This window comes from Malaya genurostris, chromosome 3 (genome assembly GCF_030247185.1).
Source record: "Malaya genurostris strain Urasoe2022 chromosome 3, Malgen_1.1, whole genome shotgun sequence".
Lineage (NCBI taxonomy): Eukaryota > Metazoa > Arthropoda > Insecta > Diptera > Culicidae > Malaya > Malaya genurostris.
The window spans coordinates 273,421,788-273,433,429 of NC_080572.1; the positions used below are offsets into that span (position 1 = coordinate 273,421,788).

The following is an 11,642-nucleotide window of genomic DNA, read 5'->3' on the forward strand; positions in this document are numbered from 1 at the left end:
ATTTTGAAAAAAAAAAGGCGGAAGCAAAGTTGTACACCTAATAGTTCTCCTAGTGCTGTAATGACTATATCTCTTATTACTGTGGGATTGAGCTCATTTCAGATATTTTTTGTGAAGAACCTCTAAATAAAGATTTGAAATTTTTAATACACGTTTAACTCTGGAAACGGAAATTGGATCAGATATTCAACATTACCCTATGAGAGGTTTGTTTGGCCTACAAATTGATACAACTCTGAACAAAATTAAATAAAATTCGATGGGATTGAAAAACCTTCCATTTATACCTAAGTTTGTGAAAATTGGTCGAGCGGTCTCTGAGAAAATGAAGTGCACTATTTGCATTTTTTGTAAATATTCCGGTACTACGAACTGAAAGCCAGATACGGTCCAATTCCAACAGCAGGTTATGTGGCTACAGCTTTTCTATTCGAATCTTAATTAATTTATTTATTTATTTTTAGGAAATCGCTGAAGACGTGCGCTAAGTTTCATCTAAATCACAGTATGTGAAGTCTGATGACTAGCTACCTATTTCTGGAATTGCTCAATGTAATGATAATAAACTTAATATAAATCAACCCTAACAATACTTTTTTATAACATCAGTATGATTCCTTATCATTGTGATAAAGACTGTCCCAGAAAGTATGGACGCAACCAAAAACCGCTGCCATTTCGTAATGGTTCAGAATCTGTGAATTTTTATGGCTGCGTCCTGTTGTTTACACTCTTCTCTAACCACTCGTGCAGTTGTTTATTCGTTTTCATTAGTTTGTTTCGAAATGCGTGGACTTTCAGCAGAACAACGTCGAAAAGTTGTGTACAAATGGTGCACAGAACGCGGACTGTCACTGAGAAAGAAAGCAAAAAGGGAAGGAGTAAGTTAAAAAGCTGTGCGAAATGCAATCAGGAAGTTCGGTGAAGATAACTGCTTTACGCGTAAACCGAAAACGGGACGAAAAAAAGGTCCTGCTAACCCTCAGCTAACGTAGTCCGAAACAAGAAGCATTGATCAGGCCGAGGGTTCGACGGCAGATTACAATACGATTCTTGCTGGAAATTTGAACTGCATAATCTACGTGAAACTCGATTACAAATCCTTGCCGGGACCACAATATTATACGGTGCGAGAAGGGCAAGTGTTAAACCAGTCCGAGACATCGATTGAATACGAAAAATTTGATAAGAAAGCTGTGGTCTAGTAAGCAATTTGTAGTTGCGGTAAGATTTCGAAACCCTTCATCACCACTGCTTCAATGAACAACGAAATATATATCAAGGAATGTTTACAAAAACGACTTCCACCCATGATTCGAAGCCACAAGGATCCTGTTGTCAGATCTTGCTTCTTACCACTACTCGAAATCAACGGTAGAATGGTATACTGCCAAAAATGTCACTTTCGTCCCAAAAGACATGAATCCACCAAATTGCCCACAACTTCGACCAATTGAGGAATTTTGGGCATTAACGAAGACACATCTTAGAAAACGTGTCTCGGCAGCCGAAACCATTCAACAGTTCGAAAAAGATTGGAAAAAAGTGTCAAAACTTGTCACCATGAAATCTGTAGGGAATTTAATGAGGAACGTTCGCAAGAACGTGCGCCATCTAGTCTACAATGGCTAAGTAGCAAATGTTGAGAATAATATTCTGTTGTTGTAGTCGAATATTATCAGTATATCGAAAAAATTTTGAATATTCGACACTTGTGAATTATTTACAGCGAAATCATAGTGCGTCCATACTTTCTGCACAGTCTTTAATTTTTTGACGAAACCGGGATCTATTACAACACCACAGAACAAAATAACTAACCGGTAATGTACTGAAACCGGCACAAGTGCTCCGAAGCGGCCTAGGCATGCTCAATTGGACAGGTCGGACGTCAATTTTCTTGGATTGTCATGACATACTACCTTAAAAACCGAAATTTAAACCATAGTATTAAATACCGAATATCGCTACCATGGCAACAGAAAAGCAACGCTACCATCTACGATTTATGGTTCCAATTACTTCCCTATCCACCTTATCCACCCAATTTGGTATCCTCGAACTATCGAGATCTTCTTGTGGGTTTCATTTTGAGGGTTTTGAACGCTACTTCCGGAGACTGAAATCGGGAAACCGCCGAAGTATGTTTGTATGGCTATCAACTAGGATGTCTTATCAATTGTAGTAAGGAGCTCAGAAGACTTTCTGTTCCTCACGAGTCCAAGCAAGGGGGCCACCTTAGACCACATTTTCATGTTATTCGTGAAGGATCTTTGCAATGAATTCTTGAAATATATCGCATGATTGCAAATCCTTGTGGATTGTGGTGGTCTTCAAATGGAGAGTGCAGTTTTTGTTATTTCCGAACTCTGTAAAATAGATGAGTATGTCCTCAGTGGTTCTTCATTTTCGATTCACTCGGGATTCCGCATCCCTACTAGTATATGATAATTTACTTAAATTGTTAAATATTTTCTTTGCGAATTCGGAAATTCTTTTCAGTTAATTAATTACTTTTGAATCTGCGCTTAGATGCTAAACACGCACCTTATACATAAGAACAAATTCAGCAGCTGGAAGTTTTTAATGGGCGATCTATAATAGAACTAAAACTGAAGCAAACGTATCCCCAGCCAGCCGTTCTAGTTTTATTTATTCGAACAGTTCTACTGTCAAAATTAAAACTGGCATACACTGCCGTTTTAATTTTTTTGTATTTTTGAAACACGAGTAGAACGCTGCTGGGGCTGCCAGTTTTTCTTGTTATAATTTTCAAACTGACATAAATTATGCATCTAGAACTGGAACACTCCTGATCATGCCCTAAAGAAACATCCTGGGTACGGTTCTACTATCTACTATTAGTGCACCCCTCAAAGCCGAATCAAGGTACAGCTAAATCACAATTTGCGAGCCCAACGGGGGTTCGTAGATTGATTCGGTTTATAAAAAAAGTTTACGTTATTTGAAATTTTTTTCGCAAAAATAAGTTTCGTGTAATGAAACAAAACAATTTGCATCATCATTTGGCCATTTCAACTCTAGCCCTACTTTTAAGAAGGGATTAAGGAAAAAATCCTCGAAAATTTTCAATAATATATATCCCAGAAACGGTGGGTTCGATTACCTTGGTATCGTCTGCAATGTTTAAGGTCATTATAACACACATTTTTTTGCCAAAATTCGTTTTTATTATTCAACATAATTGCCATCAGAGGCGATACAGCGATTTTAGCGATCTTCCAACTTTTCGATGCCATTTTTGTAGTACGATTTGTCCTTTGCCTCAAAATAGGCCTCAGTTTCAGCGATTACCTCTTCATTGCTTCTAAATTTTTTACCACCGAGCATTCTCTTGAGGTCTGAGAACAGGAAAAAGTCACTAGGCGTCAAATCTGGAGAATACGGTGGATGAGGGAGCAATTCGAAGCCCAATTCGTTCAATTTCAGCATGGTTTTCATCGATGGTTTTTGATCGATTGTGAGCTCACGCGGCACCCATTTTGCACAAAGCTTTCTCATATCCAAATATTCGTGAATAATATGTCCAACACGTTCCTTTGATATCAAAGCTATCTCGATCAACTTCACTTTACGGTCATTGAAAATCATTTTGTGGATTTTTTTCACGTTTTCATCGGTAACAGCCTCTTTTGTACGTCCACTGCGTTCATCGTCTTCGGTGCTCATTTGACCAGTACGAAATTTTGCAAACCACTTACGAATTGTTGCTTCGCCCGGTGCAGAGTCTGGATAACACTCATCAAGCCATTTTTTGGTATCGGCGCACTTTTTTTCATCAAAAAGTAGTGTTTCATCAACACACGAAATTCCTTGTTTTTCCATGTTTTTCACAATAACAAAAGTAGCTTCACTCAAAATGCAATATCTCACAAACTAATAATCAGACAGCTGTCAAATTTATACACGTATCTTTTGAAGGTTGGTACTAACTGAAAATGGTATGGATTTAATTCTAGTGGCGCCCTCTCATAGAAACGATACGAACTTTTCAGTCGATCTTTTACTGTTGATTTTTTTTTAAATAACACCTAAAATTCAAATATCTAAAAACCTTTTTTTTATTTTTGATATGTTGGAATTGAAATTTTTGTAATGGCATAACTCTGAATACATTTAACGGATTGCTACCACACTTGGAACAGATGCTTTTTGCTCTTCCGAGATAGTTGTAAGGGTATTTTATGGGGGAGCGGGCGTAGCAAGTGTGCTTAACAGGGGTCATGAGAAAAAAGTATTTAATTTGACGAGAATCGAAACTTTTCGAAGACCATAGATACTTTTTGCGCATCTTAGATATGAATATAAGGGTATTTGTGTAGTCTGGGTGTATTACGTGCCTCTAAAAATGGGGGGAGGGGGTCAATGACGATATTTATATAATTTGAAGAGAATCGAGATTTAGACTAGAAGGAGGGGTTTTTAAAAATAAATTTTCATCTCTTATTTTTTGTAAACAAAAGAGTGGCAATAATTTCAAGGTTTTAATAGATAGTATTGATGTTGTTAATTTGAATGCATCGCAATTTTCTTTAAATAGTTTTAAAGGATCTGGTTCCATTTTGCAGGGAAATTCAAAGAACTAAGGGAAAACAATCTTTATCTGCCTATGAACGCGAGTGTATTTAAGTCTCAGCATAACTACGAAACAACTAAACGAGGATGTTAAATCAAAACAGATAAGAAGGAATTCCATTTTGCCTTAATTAAAAAAAAATTCTCATCAGTATAAACACTGAATCTGTATCGTAAATCTTTTTTCCAGGATTAATTATAAACTTTTGTTTTTTCTTTGAACTTTTCCGCGTCCAAACCACAAGAAAAACCACCTTTAACTATTAATCCACCTAGTGGTGTAATGATGCCTTTCTCATATCAATCATACTATCATATATAATACTGTGGCATTCTTCAAGAGAATTTTCTTCGATTCTTAACAGAATAATCGAAATCGGTTTGTTTGACCGTCTACCGATAAAAACTATCAATTGGAAAAGATTTGAGGTCGATGTAGAATGTCTTTAAAGGTTTTCCCCATTTTCAGTGATGGTATACAATTTTTAACACACTTCACCCTATATTTCCGGATCCGGAAGTCGGATCCGCATGAAATTAAGGAAATACGTATGGGACCACAGGACCTTTCATTTGAACCTAAGTTTGTGAAAATCGGTCGCGCCATCTATAAGAAAAGTTAGAACACATATTTTCTTTTTTTGTACATTTCACCCCATAACTCCCGAACTGGAAGTCGGATCCAAATAATATTCAGGAATTTTGTATGGGACCTCAAGACCTTTCATTTGAATCTAAGTTTGTGAAAATCGGTTCAGCCATCTCCGAGAAAAGTTAGTGCAAAAAAACGTTACATACGCACATACACACATACACACACAGACATTTTGCGTACTCGACGAACTGAGTCGTATGGTATATGACACTTGGCCCTCCGGGCCTCGGTTCAAAAGTCGGTTTTTACAGTGATTGCATAACCTTTGTATATGAGAAAGGCAAAAATAGTATAAAAATTGAGAATATTGACGCATTATTTGAAGAACATATTCGTAGATACTAGTACTACAAAATAATAAAACTTAGTGAAAAATCGGTTATCTCGTGAAAAATTTGGGGGTTATTTCAAAAAATTTCACTCAGTTAAAAAAAAAATATTAATTATGGTTTATTTGTGGAGGAACAGATTTCAAACAGGCAAATCTTGATTGAAAAACGTTCAGCGTTCAGGCTTTCGCAAATCTTACACGCTATGAGTGCATCCTTCCGTCGCACCAAACCAGCCTACTATGAAGTAGAGAAATTTGATGAAACGGTAAGGTGAAAGATACAATTACGGCTACCATGTCAGTTTTGCACTTCACCTGAAACGGATTTTCAAACTAATTATTTTGAAAAAATCAGTTTTACTGTCATTGAAACTAAGTATTAAGCCATTACTAGTTCATCTACTCTACTCTGATTGGATTTAATATGCATTCTATAGACCCACTGAGCAGCAGTACAATCATTTACTAGTCGATATAGAACACCGAATAAGCCGCCTGTCGCCATCATTATTATTCGATTGGAAATTTTCTGCCGTAGACCCAGAACCAGAAGTCAGGAGGTAAGCCTCCGCTTCCGCTTTGAATAAAATACAGTTATAATGAAGAAATCCGAGAGCACACGATTTAGTTTCTTGACATACCTGGTGCCTGAGATCTAAAAACAGAGCAGACCGATGTTATAAAGACTGTCCCAGAAAGTATGGACGCACTTTGATTTCGCTGTAAATAATTCCCAAGTGTTAGATATTCAAATTTTATTCGATATGCTGATAATATTAAACTACAACAACAGAATATTATTCTCAACCTTTGCTACTTAGGCATTGTAAACTAGCTGGCGCACTTTCTTGCGAACGTTCCTCATTAAATTCGCTACAGATTTCATGGTGACAAGTTTTGACACTTTTTTCCAATCTTTTTCGAACTGTTGAATGGTTTCGGCTGCCGACCCAGACAACCATTTTATATGTATAATGCAAACTGTGACTGTATAATACGTACATTTCTGCGCTCCAGTTAAATCGTATAATATGCTTCAAATGTGCCTTATACATGCTAAACTGGAGGCGATATACATGCATTTTTAGAAAATAGTAAACCTAATGCAACATATATAGTTGTTTAGTCCGACTTTCTTCAGTGAAGTTCTTTCGTTCTGTTGTACGGCTAATTTCAAAACTCAATACGACTCCAGAACATCACTTTTGCAATATAAACCCTAGCATATATGCGATGGTAGCTTTTCTTTTTAAGAACTTATTTAAAATGCTATGCGACTATATCCGTATTCGTTTTGACGATAAAAAAACGAATGATACGAATACTAGTTGATTATCAAATTATGTTGATCTTTCGACATTTTACATTATTTATTATTTTATTATAATAATTGAGTCTTATAATTTAACTGCCATTTTGTAAATATCCTAAATGTACTATTTTCATCCATTGGAGGCGCGAACCTAGAACGTTTGAGTTATTGAACGCCATTCTCTGCCTTCGTCCATATTCTTCTCATAAGAGAATTCGATTTTTGGTAAATACATTCTTCCCATTTGCAAATGTGATGAAAACTATTCGCATTAGCATTCATATCAGAACATCTACAGCAATGTTCTGCTAGGAATGCTATGCGATTAATTTTCATCACATTTGCGATTACATTCATCTTAAGATTCGCGCATAAATGTTTAGAGTGCATCGTAAAATTTGTATTTAGCAGTAATGTGATAGTGTGAGTTGCTGCGAAACCTTATACGAGGAGTCAAACTGACATTTACATAAAATGTCATGGCTGAAACTAATCCAATACTTTTGCTGAGAATTTAGTTTGTTCGCTGAACTAAGGTACGAGAAAAACACTAACATTTATAACTCTGTAGTAAAAATAACCTAGATAATGTTTATTGTTTTCGTAGATGTTTACAGTGGCACAATTTTTTGAAAAACAACAGCTACGCGTACTTGCTGTTCCGTCTTCATGGATTCGTGACGGGTTTTTGATGTGGCCAAAGATTCCTTCTAATGAAAAGTTAGATAAGTTGCGTACATCAGGAATCGAATTCCACGGGGCCATAAAAAAATCCAGTTCTCGCGGACAAGAAATATAAATCGCTTGAAGCTGCCGAAGCAGCCGCTGACCGTCTTCTAAAGCAAGATGTTTCTGATATCGAAACAAAGCGGAGAATATTAAAGCAACCTAAAACCTGATCCGCGTCCACTCAAAGACTATAACAAGATCATTCAAGGTAAGTTCACTGGCTTTTAATATTTATTTACTCTATTTACTACTTGCAGATATTTCTTCATCGGAGAAGACTTTGCAAATTGAATCAAACAATCCGATACAACAGAGTTTTGCGGAATTTGAAGAGACGAAACCATCTCGTTTACCATCAAAATTGACAAAGGAATATATTTCCGGATCGGCACGGATTCATAACCCAGATGATCCGCTTCTGAAACAGGCAATTGAACCACAAAAAGTTCGCACAACGTACAATTTACTGCAGAGTCAACCGGTTTCACAAATAAAATTAAATTCTTCGAACTCTCCCGAGCCAGCTAAAATTATTAAAAGTCAGACGAAGATTACTGGTCCAGCAATAAATCTGCTGCAAAATATTGATACTGGAATACTTGAAGGTAAAAAAAGTTACATATTATCTAATCAAAGCGTTAGGTGTGAGCTACAGTAACCGAATGAACAAAACCGTACAAGTTATTCCAGAATGATACGCGCGCTTCCTATTTTGATCATTCGTTTTATTTAATAGTCAATATTATTAACAGATTTGACATCAGCTGTACCGATGAATGTCTTGGAGAATCAGCTGATCGAACCCACACTAATTACGGATGATAACATCATATACATCAATACACCGACAAACTGTTCCGAAACAATCAGAGAATCAGGTTTAATTAGACTCAAATTTTAAAAATATATTGGTGTTTTTGAAATAACCTCATAGCCATTTCAGATTTTTCGGATGCTATCACGATGGTACCACTGAAGAGCGAGGTAACATTACGAGAGACGTTGACTATTCTAAAAACTGAAGTAACAGCCATGCGAAATGAAATGACTCAATTGAAAAGTGACATTACTGTCTCAATTAGACTTGCTGTTGAAGATTGTTTGGAAAAAAGCTTCCAACGATTCGCGACAATACTCGATATGGAAAGGAAAGTAGCATCACACGTATTATGTGAAGTGAATATAGCAGAGGAGCATAAACTCATTGATGATGAGGATGATCTTATAAATTTCAATAAAAAGTTGGCCAGCAAACAAGTGCGTGAGGAATACGTGAGTATTTTATCTACCATGAAGGACTGCATGTTTGTGTGTATGTATTGAAGCAAGTATGTAAATGTGTATGTATAGTTGAAGCGCATTAAAACAATTGAGTATGTAATAGATGAATGCTTGTACAAATCAAATCAAATTCACTATCAATGTCAGTTCACAAACAAGTTTTTTTTTAGATCAAATATTTCTCCAAAATAATTGTACCAGTTGCATACTACAGTAAAGGAGACTCTGCATGCTATTTGACAGTTGATTGTCTATTCACTCGAGCATTTTGGAATGCTTTCACTTGGACTGGTATTAGTAGAGGAACCAAATCAAAGCGTGGTTTTCGCGAATTCGCTAATGTTTTGCAACTTCTTCTCGCCATAGTCAGCGTTGGTGATCCGACATATACCAGTATAAAATTGGAGACATTTTGCAAAAATCGACTATTTCGTTATTCAAAATCCAGATGTTCCAGTAAGCAGTTACGCAAGTCCACGTGTCGTCTTACAAAAAAGAAGAAGGATGAGGCTTGCAGCAACTCTGTTGAGATTGATGGTCACGATGATGACGATGACTTCAGCGATGAGCTGATATATAATACCGCATCTGATCCTAATCAAACCGAGTTGCAACCTGAAGTGGAAGTGTTAATAAGTGTAGATGATTGCTAATAATTTTGGATTTTCTGAGAGGATAACATAAGTGATTCATGAAAACATTGATATTATCCTTGATTTATTTTATTACTAAATCGATTGAATTCGTGTACAAAGAAAGACTTAAAATAAAATTTTCAAAACTTTACTGTTCAAATGTATGAATCAATGGGAGGAAAACAGTTTCCCTTTTTTCGTTTATATATGTGAATATGTGATGATTTAAACGGTTTATCGAAAAATTCAATCTTATTCAGAATTGAACGGCCTTCCATTTTCCAAACCAAATTTACGTTTGTGACGTTCTCTAAACAAACTATCGAACAGTCTTTCAGCAAAACTTATTTATCCTCAAAGTTTGTACTCAAACTGTAGTTAGTTAGAGTGATTTTACAATTCGATGCACCCTTCTCTACTATGTAATCAGATTTTCTCTGTTGTGATTCTTTGATGTTTATCGATTCCGCAGTATCTATTACCTCTGTTAATCGATTCGCAATTTGTTTTCAAGGTAAAGGTCCTGCGTGAATCATTTTTTTTTATTGAATGAAGATAGTTTTCGAATGGATAAGCGGTTAGAGTTGACAAGGGTCCAAACTTGGCAACTTCGTCTACTACATGACATAAATTATGTACATTGCTTGTTAGATATTCTACGCCATAAAGATTTTTGTAGTTGTTTATGAAATCAATAAACAAGTCTCTGGCAACTGGAAGTAAAATTCCGTACTGCTTAGCCGAACAAATTCTTACTGCACAAAACAACATGAGAAAATGTTCAAAATATTTTTCTGTCAAATAATCTTTTAGTACAACCAAGCCAACATTGTTTAAAAAATTACGGTATTCTAAACCTTTCTAAAGAGATGCAAATTCCAACGATCGCATTCTACGGTGAATTTCACGTGGAAAACGTATTTTCACTATAAAATCTGATATTTCATTTTTTTCTATGGTACTCCATTTAGCGCGTTTTGTCATTGAGCCTGTTCGCCATCCATTCAGTAATTTCCGCATTACTCCTAATTCCAATAAATGAAGTGCATCGGAAACTATGACATCTTCTATCGTATCTATTGGTAATCGGATTAATGGTGTCTCACAGCGTTGATGTTCGAAATATTCTCTGTTGCGAAATTTTTCATTGGTTCGCAGTGGGCAATTAGTTTCTGGGTATATAACTGTTCCAGCTGTATAACAATATTTCCCTTTTGTTGTACATTTCAGACAGCCATGTTTACCGTTAAAATTGATCACACCTTTGATAAAAGAGCGAGCAGGCGAGTCACAAATGAAACAACGAACTCTGACATCAACGTTATAACCGTTTACTGTTAAACCTCGTTCGAGAATAGGAAGAAGCTCATCAATAAACGGATTAAGAAACTCAACAGCATTCTTGGGTTTGCTGATGCCATAGTATATACCTATTGCCATTGGGGGTAATTCAGAAAACTCGTGAATATTACAAAGAATAGGCCAGAAGCTTTTGTTACTACTTTTGTGAACTGGTAAACCGTCAATATTAATATTTATTGATATCGATGTTGGTCGGTCAAGCTTGTCTAATGCTTTACGCAAGCACTTTTCGAACCCATGGTGCCAATATTGGCCATTGCCCGACATTTCTATGATATCTATATGCCTCGGAGTTCTCATAATAGAACGAGCATCACTTGGTAGATAAGATAAGATGCACATAAATGAGGCGTCGTATTTCACACAAATTTTTATTCAAGAACATATAAAATTGTGTGATTTGAAAGTTACATAGCTTGAAATCGAATGAAATAAAAAAACAAAAGATCGATAGCAACAGCGCGACTTGAACCAAGAACCATAAAATCACAAAGCGCCGCAGCTAATCGACTGAGCCACAGAAGCACATATCTGATTGATAGATAATTTATTGGTAACCAAGTGTAAGTTACACTAGGAGCCTTTAAAATTCTGCACGAACGGAGTATTGCGTCATTTGACAAGCTAATTTGTTATGAGTCGCATCGTTTTTAGAATTATGTCACCAGTAAAATTCATAGTTTTTTCTGTGTGTATTAAAAATAAATTAGTAAATAGTATGTAAAAAGCAATGTAGAAAGG

The 11,642-nt window shown here is 36.0% G+C and overlaps 1 pseudogene; it reads left to right on the forward strand.

Annotated features, from left to right (window-relative positions):
* Positions 1 to 7,484: 7,484 nt before the first annotated feature.
* Positions 7,485 to 9,572, forward strand: LOC131434333 (uncharacterized; annotated as a pseudogene).
* The last annotated feature ends 2,070 nt before the right edge of the window (positions 9,573 to 11,642 follow it).